The sequence below is a fragment of the Scyliorhinus torazame genome, chromosome 6 (genome assembly GCF_047496885.1).
Source record: "Scyliorhinus torazame isolate Kashiwa2021f chromosome 6, sScyTor2.1, whole genome shotgun sequence".
In the NCBI taxonomy this organism is placed as follows: domain Eukaryota; kingdom Metazoa; phylum Chordata; class Chondrichthyes; order Carcharhiniformes; family Scyliorhinidae; genus Scyliorhinus; species Scyliorhinus torazame.
In genome coordinates, this window is record NC_092712.1 from 69,441,534 (window position 1) to 69,464,753 (window position 23,220).

General features: G+C 44.1%; 1 long non-coding RNA gene across 2 annotated transcripts in view; it reads right to left on the reverse strand.

Moving 5' to 3' along the window:
• The window catches only part of LOC140425712 (uncharacterized), a 39,482-nt gene extending 18,564 nt beyond the window's left edge, over positions 1-20,918 (reverse strand). The window contains exons 1-2 of one of the 2 annotated variants that reach the window (XR_011947943.1): positions 20,866-20,918; positions 20,436-20,650 (exon numbers count right to left, since the gene is read on the reverse strand). This is a non-coding gene — a long non-coding RNA (uncharacterized lncRNA). Of the gene's footprint in view, positions 1-20,435; positions 20,777-20,865 lie in introns of those variants that run through there. The other variant, XR_011947942.1, reaches the window with a different exon arrangement.
• Positions 20,919-23,220: the final 2,302 nt, after the last annotated feature.

Sequence of the window (23,220 nt, forward strand, 5' to 3'; positions counted from 1 at the left end):
TTCCTAAGTACAATAAAAGCTATTTTTCATTGTAAAGAAACCAAAGAGTACCTGTCTGTGTGTGTATTTTACCATCACAGTATATAAATAGATAATCGCTCACTGAATTAGCAAGCATTTCCTTTGAAAAAAAATCAACCTAGTCAACTGAGGTGTGGAAAAAAGGGGAGCCAATCCACCTCTCCACAGCTGATCATAACGATATGTTAAATCCAATCATCCTTTGGTCATTGTCTCCCAGGGATACTATATCTACCATCGCTTTCCTGGATGTTGTCTGGCTCATTTACAAACACTGGTTGAAGCCTGTCGCTCCCTCTGCTGGCTTCCCTTACATTCTGAACCATGAAATAGGCATTTATCAGATCAGGGTTTCCCAAATGTTTCAAGCTGCGGAACTCCTCGTGAACTCCCAAATGCGTCGGGGAACCCTTTTTTGTCAACACACATTTTTTGACCACCAAATAGGCGCAAACGCAAAAATAAAATGTGAACAAGTCTTTTCTGTTTATATACTTGCATATAATAGGAATTAGAAAGAGACACACATGACAGGATTCTCCAATCTCATCCATTGCCGCCCGCCGTAAGTGAGATTGGAGAATTTGGCGTTCCAGCCAAAACTCCATTCACTTTCAACGGGACTGGAGAATCCCAGCCGCAAGTGAGGTCGTAGAGTCCCAGCCACAGGCATAAATACATTTGCCAGCTACATAGCCCCCTTACATTAACCACTGGCCAAGCCACCCTCCCATGGTCCCTTAACATTAACTCCTGGGACTTCCGGTGGCAGCTTCCAGTAGGAGAAGGTGACACACTAGGTAGTTCCCACCAAGGTACTTGGCTTTTAAAAAATCCTTTTTGCCCAGTTCCTGGGAAATTTTGGTTAATTTTCTGCACTGTAAATTCTATGATAATCTATGAACAAGCTCGGCCCATCTATAGGTTTAGTGAGCCGGTCGACGAAATAATGTTGAAAATCTCAAAAAAAGGCTGACGAAAAGAAGGTTGCAAGTGGATATCCTTCCATGGATTTGGGAAGTCCGCATGGCTTACTTGGAGGGAAGGTGGTGGATACAACTCCAGCAGGTGTAGCTGCTCCTATCACGGTGGATTTGCTGGCGGGGATATTGGCCTCAGAGTTTGAGAAGCAGTTTGGGAAGCACTTCGAGAAACAAGGGCAGGTGCTGATGGAAACGCTCAAACGATCAATTGAGGAGGCGTTTGGTCCGATTTGAGAGAAGGTGGAGAAAATCCCGGAGGCTGCGAAGAGCACGGAGAGGTGTTGAAGGGAGTGGAGGCTTTGATTTAATTCAGTTTGAAAACAGAGTTTATGAACATTGGCTGACAGTTACTATCAGATACATGAGCAGCAATGCAAAGTTAATCCACCTTTTCCAAATAACAGGCTTCATTAACAAATATTTTATTTCATTCAAAGAAAAGCAGGATATTCTGGACTGCAATTGTAATACACCAAGGCAACGTTGCTGTGGCTCAGCAAACAAATCACCTCATTGGAGCCTAAAATCTTGTTGGTGGGGGAGAGAAACTGAATTGTGAGAGCAAAGGTGGATGACCTGGAGAACAAGTCGAGGAGACAAAATCTCAGCAACGTGGGCTTGCCGGAGGCGATAGAGGACCAGAAACCCACTGAGTATTTTTCTCAGATGTTCGGGAAGCAGGTGTGGGGTGTGGGGGTTGGTTGGAGTGGTGGACAGATATCCACTCCAGAGTTGGATAGGGCCCACCGAACTCTCTCGCAGAAGTTCCGGGTGAATGCGTCACCACGAGCAGTGGTTGTCAGGTTCCATAGCTCCTGAGAGAATAAGTGGGCCAAAGGGAATCGAGACTCGAGATGGGAAGGGAGTACCACCCGGATATAATAGGACATCAGAGCGCAGCTAGCGAAGAGGCGGGCGACCTTTAAGAAGGCAAAGGCAATGTTATGCCAGAGTGGAAGTGGTGTACCCAGCGAGGCTGCAGATGCCATATGGGGCGAAAGACCACAATTTGGTATGTTGAAGGAGATGGAGGCCTTTGTTAAAGAACACAGTCTTGGATTCAGTTAAAGGCCTTCTGTGCGGACTTCTATGGTTCTTGATGGGATGGGCTTGTGTGAGATTTCTTGAATACTGTATATATTTGGTGTTATTCGGGGTTTGCATATGCTGTACGGAGGGGTGATGAGGGGCCAATGTGCATAGGGGACAGTGGTTACGGTAATAGTAATGGAAATACATGGTCCTTGTGGGCATTTGAGCATTGAAGTTAGACTGCTCTGGGTCAAAGTAATTGGCCTCTTCGGGGGTAGTGAAGGTGCTGTCAGCGTTTATGGCTGAGGTGGGTAGGGAGGCGTGGGAGTGTGCCCGTGGTAGTTCATGCATCCGAGGGATACAGAATTTTGTTCATTTCCCCAGTTCATAAAGTATACTCCAGGATAGACTTATTTTTGATGGGTAGGTTTCTTCTTCCTAGGGTGAGGAAAGCAGAATAGTTGGCTATAGTCATTTCAGACCCAGCTCCGCATTTGGTGGACTTGGTTTTAGAGGTGGGCCCATTTCAACATCTGGAATGGAGGTTGGATGTGGAGCTACTAGCAGATAAGCGGCTTTGTGGGTGTATTTCTAACGCATTAGAGGGGCATCTAAGGATTCAATGGGAAAGGGTCTGTCTCTCCTTCCATGCGGTGGGAGGCTTTGAAAGCAGTTATCAGGGGGGAGATTATATCATACAAGACACACATAGATAGGGAGGTCGGATATGTTGCCATTTTTGAAGGGTTTGGAATTTCCTGTGGTGGAGGAGGAGGAGCATGAAGAGTTGGAGGCACCGCTAGTTCCTGGGGAGGTCTTAGCAGCTATAGGGTTGATGCAAACAGTTAAGGCCAGCCTCAGGGCCGGATGGGTTTCTGGTGGAGTTTTAGCAGACATTTGCCGGAGAGTTGGTCCCAATGCTGGTGGACATGTTTAAGGACTCTCTGACCCGGGGCTCCCTTTTGGCAACGCTGGTGCAGACATCGAATTCCCTTCTATTGATAAAGGATAAGGATCGAGTGGAATGTGGGTCGAACCTTCCTATTTTGTTGTCGAATGTTGATGTCAAGGTATTGTCTAAGATGCCAGTGATGAGGTTAGAGCCTATCTCCCTGGAGTGATAGGTGAAGATGAGACAGGATTTGTTAAGGGCTGACAACTGTCGTCTAATATCTGGCGACAATTAAATGCAGTTCTCTCCCTGTCTGCGAGGCCTGATCCAGAGGCGATTGTGTCTTTCGAAGCTGAGAAGTCATTTGATAGGGTGGAGTGGAAGCACCTGTTTACAGTTTGAGAGGTTTGGTCTTGGACCAAAGTTTGTTTTGTGGATGCGTCTACTGTATAAGGCCCCCTCGGTTAGTGTGCGCACCAACACTTTGAGTTCAGGGTACATTCACCAAGGTAGGGGAATGAGACAGGGGTGTCTGTTGTCTCCCCTCCTATTTGTGTTGGCAATTGAGCCCCTAGCTATGGCTTTGAAGGCTTTGAGAAAGTGGAAGCAAAAAATTAAGGGAGTGGGTGAAGGAGCATAGGGTACCTCAATATGCTGACTATTTACTGTTTTAATCGATGGACCCAAGGTGATATAATGGAGTTATTGAAGAGCTTTTGGCTCTTTTTCGGGAGACAAGTTTAATCTGGGAAAGAGTGAGTATTTTCCGTTGGACCCCATGGATGGGGCAGCCAATCCTGGAGTGCTTCCCTTTTGACTTACCGGATCTAGCTTCAGGTATCTGAGTTTCCGAGTGGTCCAGGACTCGGCCTGGGTCCATAAATTGAACTATGCCAGTCTGATGAGTAAGGTTAAGTCTGATCTGCAAAGGGGGTCACGGGAGGGCAGCACATCTGGCATTTATGGGGGATCCTGACAGATTAAGTGGGCCTGGTGGAGAAGGTGAAAGCGAGGCGGGAAGGGGAACTGGGGCCTACAGTGGATGATGAGGTGTAGAATGAGGCCTTTGCAGGGTGAACTCCACAACCTCGTTTATGAGGCTGGGCTTGATCCAGCTCAAGGTTTAGGCGCACCTGACCAAGGCGTAGATAAGCGTTTTTTTTCCCAAAGGTGGAAATAGGTGTGAGTGGTGCTCTGGGGGCCTAACCAATCACACACATGTTTTGGTCTTGCCCCAAACTGGTAAACTTTGGGGTCTCTTTCTTTAGCACCCTTTCACCACAATTTGGGTGAAGAAGTTCCTCCTAAACTCAGTCCTAAATTTACTTCCCCTTATTTTGAGGCTATGCCCCCTAGTTCTGCTTTCACCCGCCAGTGGAAGCAACCTGCCCACATCTATCCTATCTATTCCTTTCATAATGTTATATGTTTCTATAAGAGCCCCCCTCATCCTTCTAAATTCCAACGAGTACAGTCCCAGTCTACTCAACATCTCCTCGTAATCCAACCCCTTCAGCTCTGGGATTAACCTAGTGAATCTCCTCTGCACACCCTCCAGCGCCAGTACGTCCTTCCTCAGGTAAGGAGACCAAAACTGAACACAATACTCCAGGTGTGGCCTCACTAACACCTTATACAATTGCAGCATAACCTCCCTAGTCTTAAACTCCATCCCTCTAGCAATGAAGGACAAAATTCCATTTGCCTTCTTAATTACCTGTTGCACCTGTAAACCAACTTTTTGCGACTCATGCACCAGGTCTTTTTGCAAAGCAGCATGTTGTAATATTTTATCATTTAAATAATAATCCGTTTTGCTGTTATTCCTACCAAAATGGATAACGTCACATTTGTCAACATTGTATTCCATCTGCCAGACCTGAGCCCATTCACTTAACCTATCCAAATCCCTCTGCAGACTTCCGGTATCCTCTGCACTTTTTGCTTTACCATTCATCTTAGTGTCGTCTGCAAATTTGGACACATTGCCCTTGGTCCCGACTCCAAATCATCTATGTAAATTGTGAACAATTGTGGGCCCAACACTGATCCCTGAGGGACACCACTAGCTACTGATTGCCAACCAGAGAAACACCCATTAATCTCCACTCTTTGCTTTCTATTAATTAACCAATCCTCTATCCATGCTACTACTTTATCCTTAATGCCATGCATCTTTATCTTATGCATCAACCTTTTGTGTGGCACCTTGTCAAAGGCTTTCTGGAAATCCAGATATACCAGATCTACCGCACTGGTAATGTCCTCAAAAATTCCACTAAATTAGTTAGGCATGACCTGCCTTTACGAACCCATGCTGCGTCTGCCCAATGGGACAATTTCCATCCAGATGCCTCACTATTTCTTCCTTGATGATAGATTCCAGCATCTTCCCTACTACCGAAGTTAAGCTAACTGGCCTATAATTACCCTCTTTCTGCCTACCTCCTTTTTTAAACAGTGGTGTCACGTTTGCTAATTTCCAATCCGCCGGGACAACCCCAGAGTCGAGTGAATTTTGGTAAATTATCACTAGTGCATTTGCAATTTCCCTAGCCATCTCTTTTAGCACTCTGGGATGCATTCCATCAGGGCCAGGAGACGTGTCTACCCTTAGCCCCATTAGCTTGCCCATCACTACCTCCTTAGTGATAACAATCATCTCAAGGTCCTCACCTGTCATTGCCTCATTTTCATCAGTCACTGGCATGTTATTTGTGTCTTCCACTGTGAAGACCGACCCAAAAAACCTGTTCAGTTCCTCAGCTATTTCCTCATCTCCCATTATTAAATCTCGCTTCTCATCCTCTAAAGGACCAATATTTACCTTAACCACTCTTTCCTGTTTTATATATTTGTAGAAACTTTTACGATCTGTTTTTATATTCTGAGCAAGTTTACTCTCATCATCTATCTTACTCTTCTTTATAGCTTTTTTAGTAGCTTTCTGTTGCCCCCTAAAGATTTCCCCGTCCTCTCGTCTCCCACTAATCTTTGCAACTTTGTATGGTTTTCCTTCAATTTGATACTCTCCCTTATTTCCTTCGATATCCACGGTCGATTTTCCCTCTTTCTACCGTCCTTTCTTTTTCTTGGTATAAACCTTTGCTGAGCACTGTGAAAAATTGCTTGGAAGGTTCTTCACTGTTCCTCAACTGTTTCACCATGAAGTCTTTTCTCCCAGTCTACCTTAGCTAGTTATTCTCTCATCCCATTGTAATCTCTTTGGTGAAGCACAAAGCACTAGTGTTTGATTTTACCTTCTCACCCTCCATCTGTATTTTAAATTTCACCATATTGTGATCTCTCCTTCCGAGAGGATCCCTAACTATGAGATCATTAATCAATCCTGTCTCATTACACAGGGCCAGATCTAGAACCGCTTGTTCCCTCGTAGGTTCCATTACATACTGTTCTAGGAAACTATTGCGGATACATTCTATAATCTCCTCCTCAAGGCTGCCTTGACCGACCTGGTTAAACCAATCGACATGTAGATTTAAATCCCCCATGATAACTGCTGTACCATTTTTACATGCATCTGTTATTTCTTTGTTTCTTGCCTGCCCCACCATAATGTTACTATTTGGTGGCCTATAGATTACTCCTATCAGTGACTTTTTCGCCTTACTATTCCTGATTTCCACCCAAATGGATTCAACCTTATCCTCCATAGCACCGATGTCATCCCTGACTATTGCCCGGATGTCATCCTTAAATAACAGAGCTACACCACCTCCCTTACCATCCACTCTGTCCTTCCAAATATTTTGATACCCTTGGATATTTAACTCCCAGTCGTGACCATCCTTTAACCATGTTTCAGTAATGGCCACTACATCTTAGTCATTCACAATGATTTGCACCATCAACTCATTTACCTTATTCTGAATACTGCGAGCATTCAGGTAAAGTACACTTATGTTGGCTTTTAATGTTTTTTTTAAATGTTTTTATTAAAGTTTTTCAATTTTACAAAAGTCTTACTTTCTTTCATGTTTAATGGGAGAAGTGATGCTGGAAAACTGAGACTCATTTCAAACACACACACACACACACTCAGGCATCACACACACACATCTTCCTTGCTCTCTCACACACACACACACACAGATTTACTTCTTCTCTCTCGTACCACACATGTCTCCCTCTCTCTCACACACATCTCCCTATCTTTATTTCTCTCACTCACAAAAATCCACATCTTCCTCTCTCTCTCACACACGCACACACACACATCTCCCTCTCTCTCTCTCACACACACCACACATGTCTCACACCCCTCTTCCTCTCGCTCCGAGGCCCCACCCCCCCCACTTCCCAGGCCCGCTCTGGGACCCTGCACTAAGCACCCACTCTTATGCCCTCGACCACCCCTTCGTCACACACTTTGAGTTCCGTTCAGAGGCCCTCTCTTCCCATCACTCTGTTGTCCATGCTCATCCAATCTGATTGGAGAAGCAGCTCTTTACAAATTTTCCAAATGTCTTGCCATAGACTCCCTGAGGCTCCCATGGAGCCCAGATTGGAAACCCCGACATTAGATTTACCAGTCTGATTCCACCCAATCTTATTGGGGGTTCAATAAAAATAACTTGGCCACTCCCATAAATCGTCCTTACGATTTTGTGAAGCAAACTGTCCTGCCTGTGTTGACCTGGTGATCAATGGAAATAGAGATTCCCAGTGAGGGTAGTTATTTCTGTTGCCTACTCCTTCAATGAGGGTTATCTTAATTTATCTCGCAGTTGATCTGCCACCATCTCCTTCACTGTCCTTTATGAGCACTATACCCTGAATAATTAACTGAGTTCTACCCCTTGGGTTTAACGCTGTTTCTGATATTCCCACCTGTACACACTTATGGGAAAAATGTAACATGATTTGTCAGAGTTATTCCGAATTATAATGAAGCGAAATTGGAATTGAAGTTTTTAATTGTGATTGGTCATTTGTGCTCTGCTCTAACTCTTACTTACTTTCTGGCACTCACAGCTTCATCCAGCATTTGTACAAACAAAGAACTTACAGCTCCATAAAGATAGATACAAAAAAACACATATACTGAATCTCATATGTTATTTGCTGAGACGAGCATAGAAAATTCTATGATGTGCAGATGCCGGCGTTGGACTGGGGTGAGCCCAGTAAGAAGTCTTACAACACCAGATTAAAGTCCAGGTTTGTTTCGGACCACCAGCTCCAAAAGCTGTCAATCAAAGCTTGATGTTTGTGAACATTGCGGTTAGATCACTTCAGAGTTACTCAACCGTGAAGGAAGATGAATGGGACAATGCTGAGAGCTGGAGTGTGCGTGTGGAAGCTGTCAATCACAGCCTAGTAAAATCAATATCAAAGAGAAATGAATGAATGGCTTGCGGCTCAAGGATCTGAGGGGTTTAAACATAGCTGACTGGTTTCTCTCTCCAGGAATTTGCGGCACGGTGGCACAGTGGTTAGCAGTGCTGCCTAACAGCGCCAGAGACCCAGGTTCAATTCTGATCTTGGGTGACTTTGTGGAATTTGCACATTCTCCCTGTGTCTGTGTGGGTTTCCTCCGCGTGCTCTGGATTCCTCCCACAGTCCAAAGATGTGCAGGTTAGGTGGATTGGCCATGCTAAATTGCCTTAGGTAGAATTGTGCAGATTGGGCTTGTGTGGAATGCTCTTTCGGAAAATCGGTGCAGACTCAATGGGCCAAATGGCCTCTTTCTGCACTGGAGGGATTCTATGATTCTATGAATTGACAGGTTGTGCTTCCTGTGTCGGAGCCAGCAGGTATATTGCCCAGCAGTTGTTAAAGCAGTTTTTGTTTCCACTCTGTCTGGATTGCTCTCTAACTTCCATACCGGGGTCTCTCTTCGGGGGGACCTGCTGACAGGAGTCCCTCTTCCAGGAGGGTCCTTGTCAGGGATCTCTTTTCTTGGGGGCTTCCTGACAGGGGTAATTTTTCTGGGGCGGTCTGTGGGGGTCACTGGGGGGGGGGGTGGGCTTTTTTCTTCAGGGTGTCTCTGTAGAGGGTCTGTTTCTTTCGGAGGTCTTTGAGGGGAGATCCTTTATTTAGGGGGTGTCCGTGGGTGGTCTCTTTATTTAGGGGGTCTTTGGAAGGGAAGGGTTCTTTATATAGTGGGTCTGGGGGGCCTTTATTTAGGAGGTCCATGTTGGGGGGGGGGGGGCGGGGAGTGGAATCAGGTTACCATCGTCCTGGGCGGAGGGAGGCAGGGGGAAACCAGAAATTCCAGGGATGGGTGGCTGAATTGCAATGTGGAGGGGGGATGGCCAGCGTGGGACTTAGTTATCAGGCCACTCACCTGATAGCGGGATCCCCTCAGAAATCCCTCACAGTCCTCACCCCAATCATAAATTTGGATGGGATTGGGAGCTCAAATCAGGAGCAATTTAGCTCTGGCAGGAGAACATAGGGCGGGAATCCTTGTTCCTCGACGCTGATTTCATAATCGATGATCGGGCAGAGAATCCCTTTTTCCGATGGAATCGGGAACGCGGCCTGTTTTTGCATGTTCCGCCCCCTCCAAAATGCCGTAATCGAGGAGCGTGCCGCACGCCATTGGGACAGCCTCAGGACATCACCTGAAGGCCCTCTCCGGATGCTTGGACCCTGATGGGCGTAGTCCCCAACCGCGTGGTTGCCTCATGGTCTCAGCGGTCGGGAACCCGGCATGGCGGCTGCGGACCCGGCAATTCTCTGGCTGTTTTTGTTATGAAGTTTTATGTGGCGTGGATGCTAGCCCCTCACAGGTCGATGGATCGGTGCTGGGGCGTCGCCGATTTTTTTGACGTAAACCGCCACGGATCCTCCAAACATAGCCTGAAAATCGGAGAATCCAGCCCATAGTCTCCCAAATGGAGAATTTCGCCCCACATCTGTCTCTAGTGCAGCTGTGAAGTGCGGCTCCTGAAACACTTACACATAACCATTCGTTACTAGCTAATTAGTTCCTAGCTCTTTACTTATATTTACATATAATACAACAGCATATAACAAGCTTTCCAGAATCTACAAAATTTCCTTTTGGCTAAACCTAGACATGTTTATTTTTGAATTTACAGAGGGTGAAGAAAACATGAAGCTTAATCAGGGATTAGACCAGTCTGCGTCTTAATCTTGAAATGATACATTAATAAATGTGCAAGTAAATGATCCGAGACTAGTGACGAGAATCAGGGCATGCATACTGTGGAGATTGCCTGGTAGAAATATTGGATAAAGGACAAGTTTATTCATCACATGAGGAGTTCTAATTAAGAGTTCAAGTGCATTTTACAAACATGAATTTTGGTTGCTAGGGAGTAGATTATAAACTTCATTACTAAAATAAGTGACAAAGATCCCACTCATGGTAACAAGCACAAAATATTTACCTGAGCTCAGTTTGTTCAGCTGAGGCAGCTTCTTTTGATTTAATGTCGACCTAGCCTACTTTGGTCTTGATTAGTATAATTGCTTGTTAGCTCATCTTAGTGAGGTCATTATGAGCTATAACTGACAACACACATTATGTACAAAGTGAAACAATGTTGTGTTCTTTTTAAAGCTTAAAATTGATTGTAACAGGTCCAAACATGCATCATTTATACAGCGAAAGGAATGGCATGGTGGCGCAGTGGTTAGCACTGCTGCCTATGGCACTGAGGGCCCGGGTTCGATCTCGGCCCTGGGTCTCAGTCACTGTCTGTGTGGAGTTTGCACAGTCTCCCCATGTCTGCGTGGGCTTCAACCCCACAACCCAAAGATGTGAAAGTTGGGTGGATTGGCCACACTAAATTGCCCTTAATTGGAAAAAGATATTTGGGTACACTAAATTTATTTCCAAAAAAATGTATACAGTGAAAAATTCTGCCATTGATAGACACAAAGCTCACTTGGAAAGTGTACTACCCCTTCGAAAAGTTGACCTGCAGAGGACAGAAAGGATCCTGAATCATCCGTTGCTCTGTGCGGCATCACCAATTTCAGCTGAGGTGGCTGTGGAGAAGCTTAATCAGCCTCGGTGAGCCTTTAACGAGGTCCCACATGGAAGACTGATAAAGAAGGTAAAAGCACATGGAATCCAGGCTAACGTGGCAAGTTGGATCCAAAATTGACTTTCTTACAGGTAACAGAGGATGGTGGTAGATGGCTGTTTATGTGACTGAAGGCTGGTGTCCAGTGGCATACCACGGCAATCAGTGTCGGGTCCCTTATTGTTTGTGATATATATGAACGATAAATAATAAAGTGTGGGGGAATGATAAGTAAGTTTGCAGATGACATGCCGATTGGCTGGTTGGTTGACTGTGAAGAAGAAAGAAGGATATCGAAGGATTGGTCAGATGGGCAGATCAGTGGCAGATGAAATTTGACCTTGAAAAGTGTGAGGCGATACACTTTGGTAGGAGTAAAATGAGAAGGGATTACTCAATGAATGGCAAGAACTAGGAACCTCAGAGGAGCAGAGGGATCTTAGGGTGTTGGTCCACAGATCCCTGAAGGCAGCATGACAGGTTAATAGGGTAGTTAAGAAGGCTTATGGGATACTTGCTTTCATCAGTCATGGCATAGATTTAAAAAAAAATTTAGAATATCCAATTATTCGTTTTTTATTTTCCAATTAAGGGGCAATTTAGCATGGCCAATCCATCTAACCTGCATATCTTTGGGTTGTGGGGGTGAAACCCACGCAGACATGGGGAGAATGTGCAAACTCCACACGGACAGTGACCCAGGGCCAGGATTCAAACCCAGGTCCTCAGCGCCGCAGTCCCAGTGCTATCCACTGCGCCACATGCCGTCCGTCGTGGCATACATTAAATGAACAGGGAGCCTATGTTGGAGCTGTAAACGACTTTGGTAAGGCCACTGCCGGAGTACTGTGTTCAATTCTGGTCACCACACTATCAGAAGTGTTACGACCTGGACTAGACCTGAACAGTGGCTAGGATACTGGACAGAAACCCCAATATTTGATTTTAATTTTGTAAGACTGTGAGGAAAGGATACCTCGCATCAGGGACGGCTTCAAGCAAAATGGGAAATATGGGGCTGGATTCACTGTTTTTGAGCTTAAGTGCGGAGGATCTGTGATGTTTTACGTCAAAACAATCGGCGGTGCCCTCTCACTGATCCTATGACCAGTGAGGGCAGCCACATGGTGTAAAACTCACAGCTCCCACAATAAAAACGGCTGGACAATGGCCGGGTCAGTGACCGCGCAAGCGCACAGTGAAGACCTGCAGCGGTTGCGCTTTAAAATATGGCCCCGCCCGTGCGTGGACCCGACCTGACAGATAGTGTCCCCCTGGTCACTGCCTGGCCACCCCCCCAGCCCTCGCAGAAGCCCCCTCAGCCAGCAGCACGGTTCCCGCCAGATTCCCGTGTTCCTGACCGCTGAGATCACACGTTCCCCGTGCAGTCGGTAACTCACCCCATTGGGGCGGAGCATCAGGGGAGGGCCTTCAGGTGATGTGCTAAGGCTGCCCCAACAGCGTGTGGTGCGCAACACGATGATGCCATCTTGGAGGGGGCGGAACATGCAAAACCTGCGTCAAACAGGCGGCGGCCCCGATTTCGGCATCACAAGGGATTCTCCGCCCGATCGCTGATTAAGTGAATCCCACCCATGGTATATTAAAACAAATTTTATTACTCACACAATATTAAAATATCTTTATCATCACACAAGAAAAATAGGTTATAATTACCCCTTAAACAATGCTAATCAATACAGTGGCATGATAACTCTTAACTCCTATCTTTATTCCAAGTCAAACAACAAAAAGCCATCTCAGCTCTCAATCCACTTTCAAATACAGTTTGCACTCAGGCATACCTGCTGTAGAGAGATGTCTAGATACCCTGCTTTGAGAACAAGAGATCTGTTGACATTGTTTTGAAGAAAAGACCTGAATCCTGTCAGAACTATGCAGAAACTCTGGCCGTATTTCTTCAGAAGCTACTTCTCAGCTTGTTTCAGCTCACATTCCAATCACACAATTCTGAACTGCTTGGAAAGAGAGTGCTAATCTGTCTACAGACATATCTTTAACTGAACTTCAGTGTGAGCAAATGCTTAACTTTCGCTCACATCTCAATCTAAAACTCAAGTATACTGCTTTTCTGAAAAATGCTTGATACCGTAGCTCCTCACATTAACTACATCATCTTACCAAGCTAAACATATGTCTCTAATTATCTATTTCCCAGAGAACCCTCTTAATATAAACAAAAGTCCATTAGCCCAAACTTTTACGATGCTTTACTTGCACCCCGTCTCCAAAAAGCTCGGCTGTCTTTCTAACTAGGATTTGTAAAAACATGACTGCGGCAGTCACATACACACACTAAGTTTTACCTACAACGAAATGTATCTGAAATTACTACATTCATCACAAAAGGATATGATTGTACTAGAGTGGGTGTAGAGGAGATTCACAGGGCAGCACGGTGGCCTAGTGGTTAGCATAGCTGCCTCACAGCGCTGAGGTCCCAGGTTCGATCCCGGCTCTGGGTCACTGTCCATGTGGAGTTTGCACATTCTCCCCGTGTCAGCGTGGGTTTCGCCCCCACAACCCAAAAATGTGCAGAGTAGGTGGATTGGCCACACTAAATTGCCCCTTAATTTGAAAAAATAATTGGGTAATCTGAATTTTTTTTAGAAATAGAGGAGATTCACTAGGATATTGCCTGGTATCGAGCATTTTCGCTCCGAAGAGCTATGAATGGGCAGCACTGTTGACAGTGGTTAGCACTGTTGCTTCATGGCACCAGGGTCCCAGGTTTGATTCCTGCTTGGGTCACTGTCTGTGCGGAGTCTGCATGTTCTCCCCGTATCTGCGTGGGTTTCCTCTGGCTGCTCCGGTTTCCTCCCACAAATCCTGAAGGATGTGCTTGTTGGGTGAATTGGACATTCTGAATTCTCCCTCTGTGTACCCGAACAGGCGCTGGAGTGTGGCGACTAGGGGATTTTCACAGTAACTTAATTGCTGTGTTAATAACAATAATAATCACTTATTGTTATAAGTAGGTTTCAATGAAGTTACTATGAAAAGTCCCTAGTCGCTACATTCCGGCGCCTGTTCGGGGAGGCTGGTACGGGAATTGAACCCGCGCTGCTGCCTTGTTCGGCATTACAAGCCAGCTAATTAGCCCAGTGTGCTAAACCAGCCTACTTTTGACAATAATAAAGATTATTATTATTAAGAGAGGCTGAATAAGCATGGGTTGTTTACTTTGCATCACAGAAGGGGACCTGATTGAGGTGTATAAGATTATGAGGGGCATGGACAGCGAGGAAAGTCCCCCTTTGTTGAAGGATGAATAACAAAGGGGTATAATTTTAAGGTGAGGAAAAATATTTTCACCCAGAAGGTGGTGGGAACCTGAAATGCACTTTGTGGGAGGGTAGTTGAGGCTGGAAACCTTACAATCTTTAAATAAGCACTTGAGTGAGCACTTGAAATGTCATAACATTCAAGGATATGGGCCAAGTGCTGGGAAGTAGTGCAGACTTGATGGGCCGAAAGGCCTCTTCTGCACTATACGATTCTATGATTCTATGATCCAAATAATTGAGTTCACTTTTGTTTTATTAATTTGACAGGATATTCCATTCACACAACAGAGCACCGTGTTTGATTCTGTTCTGGGATGCTGTCACAACCATTTCTGGCATGCAATTAAATATTTTATAGTTTATAATTTTAATGTGCTGTACTTTATGCAAAATTGCAGTTACATAAAACACAGAACACAAATATATAATTACTTTTGGTCGTTAACTATGTCATCGAAGTAAGAAAGCACTGACACAACATGGATCTATACCAAAATATAACTATATTTGGCAACAAGAATCTTTATAGATACATATTGCATTTGTAAAGTGCCACTTAAGACTGCAGCAATCCTTCACTAAGGCCTGGATGAAACTCTATTAGTAAAGATGCAGTTAGAGTAGGCAATAGTTTTTTGAGCTGGCATTACATTTCGGGTTCATGCCAAATACATTTTTCTCAAATCACTGATGCAAGAGTCTGCTCGCATGAGCCAGCCCCCACTCCCCAGGCAGCGAGACGTAACCTTATCTGGTAAGTAATCTGTAGCAAAATGGAGGAAGAATTTTGAAGTCTTTTACCTTTGAGGTATCCATTGGCTGTCGCACAGTGTATCATCACACAGCCCAGGAAGACTGACAAAGCCTATCACAGGGCAGATGGGTCTTAGGCTTATGAAGAGGTAAGATTTAGAGAAAGCAAGATGAAAAGAAACAGCAGGCTTACCTAGATTATTATACTTCATCTATCTCACAGTGGGACTGATTTTAAGTGCCTCTCCTTGGTGTAAATGGTGTTCCAGTAAAGAAAATGGTCAGTTATTACCTGAATACTTATGGTCTGAAGAAGGGTGGCCAGTGCATCTGCTTGCATTCGATAGGCAGATACATGTTAAGTCAAAATCAAGCCACAGTGACACATCTCGGATCATGATTGCAATGTTGAGGAAAAATAGGCTAGGCTTTGAATACTGACATTCTCCCCATTTGTACCATCATTGATCAGCTCGGCCATTGGACCTTAAAAGGGTAGAGGATATTTTTAAATGATTACTATGTCCCTTTTGTTCCCTACTGGCCCATTGAACTCCACCCTACCACTTCCCCTATCCCCCACCCCACCTTGACACCCCCTGAGATCACCTCCTTCCATGTGAATATGCAGGGATATGGGATTAAGAGGATGTCTGACACAAGGTAAATTGCTCATTTGAAGAGTTGGTGCAGGCACAATAGGCTGAATAGTCTCCTTTGGCATTGCAACAATTCTGTGATTCTGCGATATCAAGCTCTAACTGTAAGACAATTCTGCCTCTGGGTTCAGGTATGAAGCTTACTACCTGCCAGTCGTAAAGTTGCATTTCTTTAATGCCATTAATGAAGTAAAATGGTCTCAGCCATACCACGGCAGCAAATTATCGAACAGAACTTGACTTGGGGTCACTGAACGAAGTAAGAGGACAAGTGACCAAACGTTTGGTCAAAGATATTGTTTTTTAAAAGCATTGTTTTAAATGATCGAAGGATGACAGAGAGAAAGTGAATTCCAGAACTTTGTGCCTCGGCAGCTGAAAGTAAGACTGCCAATGACAGAGCTTTGAAAATCGGGAATGCACAAAATGCCAGCATTGAAGGAGCACGGAGATCTCAGTGTTACAGGACTGGAAGAGGTTACAGAGAGAGAGGGAAGCAAAACAAGGTGAGAATTTTGAAAATGGACATGCTCAAACCGGTGATTGTTCTGTGCCTGGAAGTAAATTCAGCTCTGGTGTCTCTCCACAAAGAAGATGAGGAGGATTCCTTGGCACTTTGTACATTAAACAATTCGAACCATACATTCTTTAATGTGAGAAATTGGCCTCAAAGTCCTTTATTGCCCCCAATCAAATAGTAGTACAACAAGAAAGGAACTTAGTATTGGATTGGATTTGATTTAATTTATTGTCACGTGTACCGAGGTACAGTGAAAAGTATTGTTCTGTGTACAGTCCAGACAAATCATTCCGTACATGAAAAAACATAGAATATATCATAAATACACAATGTAAATACATAGATGCAGACATTGGATGAAGCACTCAGAGTGTAACATAAAAGAGAAAGGTTAGAGATTGTGTCAGTGTTAGAATTAAGTTTTAAAAGGTTAGTACGGTTGTAAGAGATGTTGGAAGAGGATCTTTGGGAGTGAGCTCGCTGAGAGTCGCCACGCTCCGGAGCCATCATGAGTAGAGAGAAAATACGTTTTGCTCATGACACTACCAATACTGACATTGTAAAACTTCTCCAGGGATCTTACCTAAAAAGAGTAAGTGTTGCATTACTCTACTGTATTGGACACCTGAGAGAATTTGGCTGGAGAAAGAGAGAGCACTTTGTCATAGGCATCTGGCTGGGTTAGCCCCTTGTTCTGGATGGGAACAAAATAATAGAAGAAAGAGGAGTAGGAGTGGACCATTCAGCCCTTTGACACCGCTCCACCATTCAATGAGGTCATGGCTTATCTTCTACTTCAACACCATTTTCCTGCTGTATCCTTTATTCATAGAATTTCATAGATTTCATAGAAGTTACAGTGCAGAAGGAGGCCACCTGGCCCATCGAGCGTGCGCCGGCCCCTAGAAAAAGCACCCCACCCAAACCCACACTTCCATCCCATCCCCGTAACCCAGTAACCCCACCCAACTTTCCCTGGACACCAAGGGCAATTTATCATGGCCAATCCACCTAACCCGCATGTCTTTGGACTGTGGGAGGAAACCGGAGCACCCAGAGGAAACCCACGCAGCCACGTGCAGACTCCGCACAGACAGTGACCCAAGCTGGGAATGGTACCTGGGACCCTGGAGCTATGAAGCAACTGTGATAACCACTATGCTACCATGCCGCCTTGATGTACATTCCTTGATGTATTTAAGATGTAGCAACATAGTAATATCAGTCTTGAAAATAATTAATGATTGGCTTCCAGTACACTTTGGGGCAGAGAAGTCCAAAGATTCACCACCTTCTGAATGAAGAAGTTCATCCTTATCTCAGTCCTAAATGCCCTGCCCCTTATTCTGAGAATATGTCTCTGGTTCTAGACTCCCTCAGTCATGGCAAACTACTTTCCTGCACTTACCCTGTTGAGCCCTGTAAGAATATTTATATTTGAATGAGATCACCTCTCATTCTTCTAAACACCAGAGAATAAAGGTCCAGTCTTTTTAATCGTTCCTCACAGGACATTCTTGCATCGTTGAACTCCTGCTATGGCAGGTGACCAATTCCGAAGACAGGAAAGAATACAATCTACATCATTCTGGATACTTTATAAAACTATTTTTTAACTGGACAAATGGCTGGCCGGATACAGCTGACCACATAATGGTAGTTCTGGAAGGTTCTGAGCAGTTTTAAAAATGGACTAAGGCTAACTCCTCAAACTCCTGCAATGTGTCACTCTGCATTGTATAAACATTTCAGCCACACCAACACAAAGTATAATAGACAACATATCAGCACCAGCGATATATGGATAAATGCAGAGCTATTTGCGGACACTTTTGTCCTTTAAAAAGCAATTAGACGGTTACATGGGCAGGGTAGGCATATAGGGATATCAGGCAAGTGGGACTAGCTTAGTGATAGAAGCTGGGCGGCATGGACAAGCTGGGCTGAAGGGCCTGGTTTCTATGCTGTAAACATCTATGACTATGAATCTATGACTCTATTTGTGACTTTGCGTCCCCAATGTTGTGTGAATGGTTTGATAGTTACCTGTTCAAAACACAATGGGTTTTAACAAGAGGGCCTCATTAGTGGAACCTGAAATCACCCTGTCACATGACCCAGACTTGAACTGTTTGCTTTATTGTAATTAGACAGTTTGGGGTTCTGCTTTCAGTCACTGTTTAACTTCAGAAGGAAACCAGGACTCCAGGCTAACAACTTGCCTCTGTCAACCATTTACCACCAACACGTATCAACAGAAAGAACTCTAATATAAGCCATCAAAAAAGTAATTACTTGCGACAGCACGGACTGCTGCCTCACAGCACTCGTGTCTTCGGGTCGATTCCGACCTTGGGTAACTGGTTGTGTGGAGTTTGCACCTCAGAATCATAGGATCCCTACAGTGCAAAACAAGGCTATTTGACAATTGAGTCTGCACCAAACGTCTGAAAGACCATTCCACCCAGGCCCAACCGCCCGCCTAATCCCTGCAACTGTATCTAGCCTTTAGACCTCAAGGAGAAATTTATCACAAACAATCCATCTAACCTGTACATCTTTGGACTGTGGGAGGAAACCGGACCACCCGGAGGAAACCCACGCACACACTGGAACAATGTGCAAACTCCACACAGACAGTCACCCAAGGTCGGTAGCCTTCTCCCCCTATCTGCGTGGGTTTCCTCCGGGAACTCCAGTTTCCTACCACATTCCAAAGATGTGCAGGTTAGGTTGACTGGCCATGCTAAATTGCCCCTTCTGTAATATAGGGACTCTATGATTGCCTTCCATTTGATCCAAGATGATCCAGAAAGGTAAACTATTCAGAATTAACAAAAGCAGAGCCATTTCTTGCAGTGATGGACAAGTTAATCAAATTTTCGGAGGTATGAGGACAATCTAGTTGGGTATGAGACCCAGCGAATGCACCATATTTAACACAGGACTACATGTTGGCAAACTGATTCGCCCTTCGAAACAGGCAATGCAATTCATGGCTGTGCCTCTTCCTTGCAGTCCATCCTACAAGCTTATAGAGCAATTACATATTTGCATCACCCTGGTCAGTGAAAGCACACATCGTCAATATGATGACGATTTAAGCTAATTGGAAAATGAGGAGAATGTGTTTTTTCTTGCATAGTGAGTTGTTACAATCTGGAATGCTTCAAGTAAAACTGAGTGTAATCGATGGCTTACATATGAACTGCAAGGAAATAAAAGTAGCCTTTAAATTATGGATCTCATGTGAGTTTGTTCTGAAAAATGGATACAGATTTCTTGTTGTTTCCTAATGGTGAACAGGTCAACAATATTGCCTTCGTCCATGTGAAATAGAATGGACACTGCTTCACTCTGTAGCAGTCTTGCAATCCTGTAATTCTTTTGTGAACAGATTTTAGTCATATGTATCAGAAATGTAAAAGTGACATTTGAAATCTTGTTGATAACAGACTTTTCACGTTTTCCTCATATACAAACATAGGCCCTTAAGGAATAAGACATTTATATCCGGCAGATTTCACCTTAACAAAAGAATGTACTTTAATGTCAAGGTCAAATGGAAGGCAGGCATTGCCTTTTAGAGACTTGGCACAGAGACAAAAGACACTTTACTGAATTTCTGAAAGCTTGCTCATAACTCCCAGATATCCACAATTCAAAACAGGTAATAAAGCTGTTGAGTTTTTTTTAATCAACTTTACAAATATGTCTTTCTCCCACACGGTGCAGTATTTGACATTCTAATCATTGTAGGAACTGAATAGTACACTCACTACTCATTTAAATCATTTAAACTTTTAAATACATTCATAAGATTCAAATCAGATTAATAAACATCGTGAAGTATCAATATTCATGCCCATGTATCTTGTGATATTTTTAGTAAGGAATGTTAAATCCTTTAAATCCTATTTATTCCAAGTTTTAAGAATGAAACATAAGTTTAAAAAAAATTTGATTAAATACATTTAACTGTTGCCACACTGATAATGAATTGATTAACATTATTATTCCAAGATTCATTGCGATCATTAGCAGTCAAATAAAAAGGTTATTTGCAAAAACCTTAAGGTATTGAACACCCTCCCTGCCTATGTGGTTAAGACTGTGTGTGCTAACTGACACTGAGAATGCCTGCATTACCTCATCTACAGGAATGCAAATCTGATTATTGCAAAATTAATTGGAAGTGCAGACAAGTATTTTACCTCCGCTAAACATTCATAGTCACACTTACCCAAAGCGAGGGACATGGAGCATGTTTTAGCTCCAGTCACTATGTGAACAGCCAAGATAGTGAACATTGTGTAGGCACACTGCAGTCTGTTAAACATCCTTCTTGGTATTGAAAGCGTGCAGTTTCTGATTTTTGTTGGCACCTCACATTAGCTTTTTTGCCGTGTATATGGATAAAGAATAATTGTGGTCACGGCTCTTTCATAAGTTGTGGTTCTGGAAAAGAACACAACTCCATTTTCCACATTTGTGAATACAGATATTTTTCCCTCAGTGTTTTCTATAGTAGGAGTTTTATGGACATGGGACTATTAATTTACGAAGAGGAAGGGAGTAATGTTGGCCATATTTGATGATCTAATTCCCAGTCATTTCTTTCAAAAGGAACTGAAACTGAGGTCTGACGTCATTTTTGTCACTACATTACTCACCTTCCTCTCCATTCTTTTCATTTGAGATCTTTTCTCTGCTGTTACTAATCACTCTGGTCAGTGCGCTCAGCACTGGCTTAGCTAGATCTCTGGTTGCCATGACATTTCCTTTTCCCACGGTGAGTTGCATGTACACAGTGGCAATATCCACTTGTATTTCCGTGTAAAACCCACCCTTCATGACAGAATTTGCATTAGTTAAGATAGCAAACAAAAGATTGAAAGAAAGGAGGGGAGACAATAGTGAGTAATGTAATGGAAGGGCTGAATCTCTTAAATTCTCTTGAGCACAACCTGTCAAACTGTGGGTATATTCTGAAAGTATAAAGCAAAAGGCAGAATTACATAGAGTTAGCACCATGATGTGAGGCTCTAAAACTGATTAAAAGTGCCAAACGTTGACATATTTGTTTAATATTCCAACTAAAAATTCCAGGTCCCTAACGCGTTTTCTGAGGAGCTGGAGATGGGTGCACTTCCCACAGATGAAATCAGCAGGGACACTGACGGCGTCCCTCACCTCAAACATTCTGCAGGAGAAACATTGCACTATCTTCTACAATGGGATGGTCTACACCTGGACCAGAGGGGTACCAATATCCTGGGGGGGAAATTTGCTAATGCTCTTCGGGAGGGTTTAAACTAATTCAGCAGGGGTTTGGGAAACTTTAAATGGGTCCGTTTTGTCCAATGTGTGCAGGAGGGTTTCCTGACACAGTATGTTGATAGGTCAACGAGAGGCTAGACCACATTGGATTTGGTACTGGGTAATGAACCAGGACAGGTGTTAGATCTGAAGGTAGGTGAGCACTTTGGTGATAGTGACCACAAATTCGGTTACTTTTACTTTCGCATATGTTGTCGAGGAGAATACTGAGATTCAGGCTACTAGACTAGAAGGGCTTGAGGTTCATAAGGAGGAGATAGGTATCTACCGCAGGGCAAGAGTTATAGCTGGGGGAAAGGCAATTATGATGCGATGAGGCAAGACTTAGGATGCAAAGGTGGGGAGGGAAAATGCAGGAGATGAGCACAATTGAAATGTGGAGCTTGTTCAAGGAACAGCTACTGCGTGTCTTTGATAAGTATGCACCTGTCAGACAGGGAGGAAGTCGTCGAGCGAGGGAACCGTGGTTTACTAAAGTAGTTGAATCACTTGTCAAGAGGAAGAAGGAGGCTTATGTAAAGATGAGATGTGAAGGTTCAGTTAGGGCGCTCGAGAGTTACAAGTTTGCTCGGAAAGACCTAAAGAGAGAGCTAAGAAGAGCCAGGAGGGGACATGAGAATTCTTTGGCAGGTAGGATGAAGGATAACGCTAAAGCTTTCTATAGATATGTCAGGAATAAACGAATGACTAGGGTAAGAGTAGGGCCAGTCAAGGACAGTAGTGGAAAGTTGTGCTTGGAGTCCGAGGAGATAGGAGAGGTGCTAAATGAATATTGTTCATCAGTATTCACACAGGAAAAAGACAATGTTGTCGAGGAGACTACTGAGATTCAGGCTACTAGACTAGAAGGGCTTGAGGTTCATAAGGAGGAGGTGTTCGCAATTCTGGAAAGTGTGAAAATAGATAAGTCCCCTGGGCCGGATGGGATTTATCCTAGCATTCTCTGGGAAGCTAGGGAGGAGATTGCTGAGCCTTTGGCTTCGATCTTTATGTCATCATTGTCTCCAGGAATAGTGCCAGAAGACTGGAGGATAGCAAATGTTGTCCCCTTGTTCAAGAAGGGGAGTAGAGACAACCCCGGTAACTATAGACCAGTGAGCCTTACTTCTGTTGTGGGCAAAGTCTTAGAAAGGTTTATAATTGATAGGATTTATAATCACCTGGAAAGGAATAATTTGATTAGCGATAGTCAACACGGTTTTGAGAAGGGTAGGCCGTGCCTCACAAACCTTATTGAGTCCTTTGAGAAGGAGACCAAACAAGTGGATGAGGGTAAAGCAGTTGATGTGGTGTATATAGATTTCAGTAAAGCGTTTGATAAGGTTCCCCATGGTAGGCTATTGCAGAAAATACAGAGGCATGGGATTGAGGGTGATTTAGCAGTTTGGATCAGAAATTGCCTAGCTGGAAGAAGACAAAGGGTGGTGGTTGGTGGGAAATGTTCAGCCTGGAGTTCAGTTTCTAGTGGTGTACCACAAGGATCTGTTTTGGGGCCACTGCTGTTTGTCATTTTTATAAATAACCTGGAGGAGGGCATAGAAGGATGGGTGAGTAAATTTGCAGATGACACTAAAGTCGGTGGAGTTGTGGAAAGTGCAGAAGGATGTTGCAAGTTACAGAGGGACATAGATAAGCTGCAGAGCTGGGCTGAGAGGTGGCAAATGGAGTTTAATGCAGAAAAGTGTGAG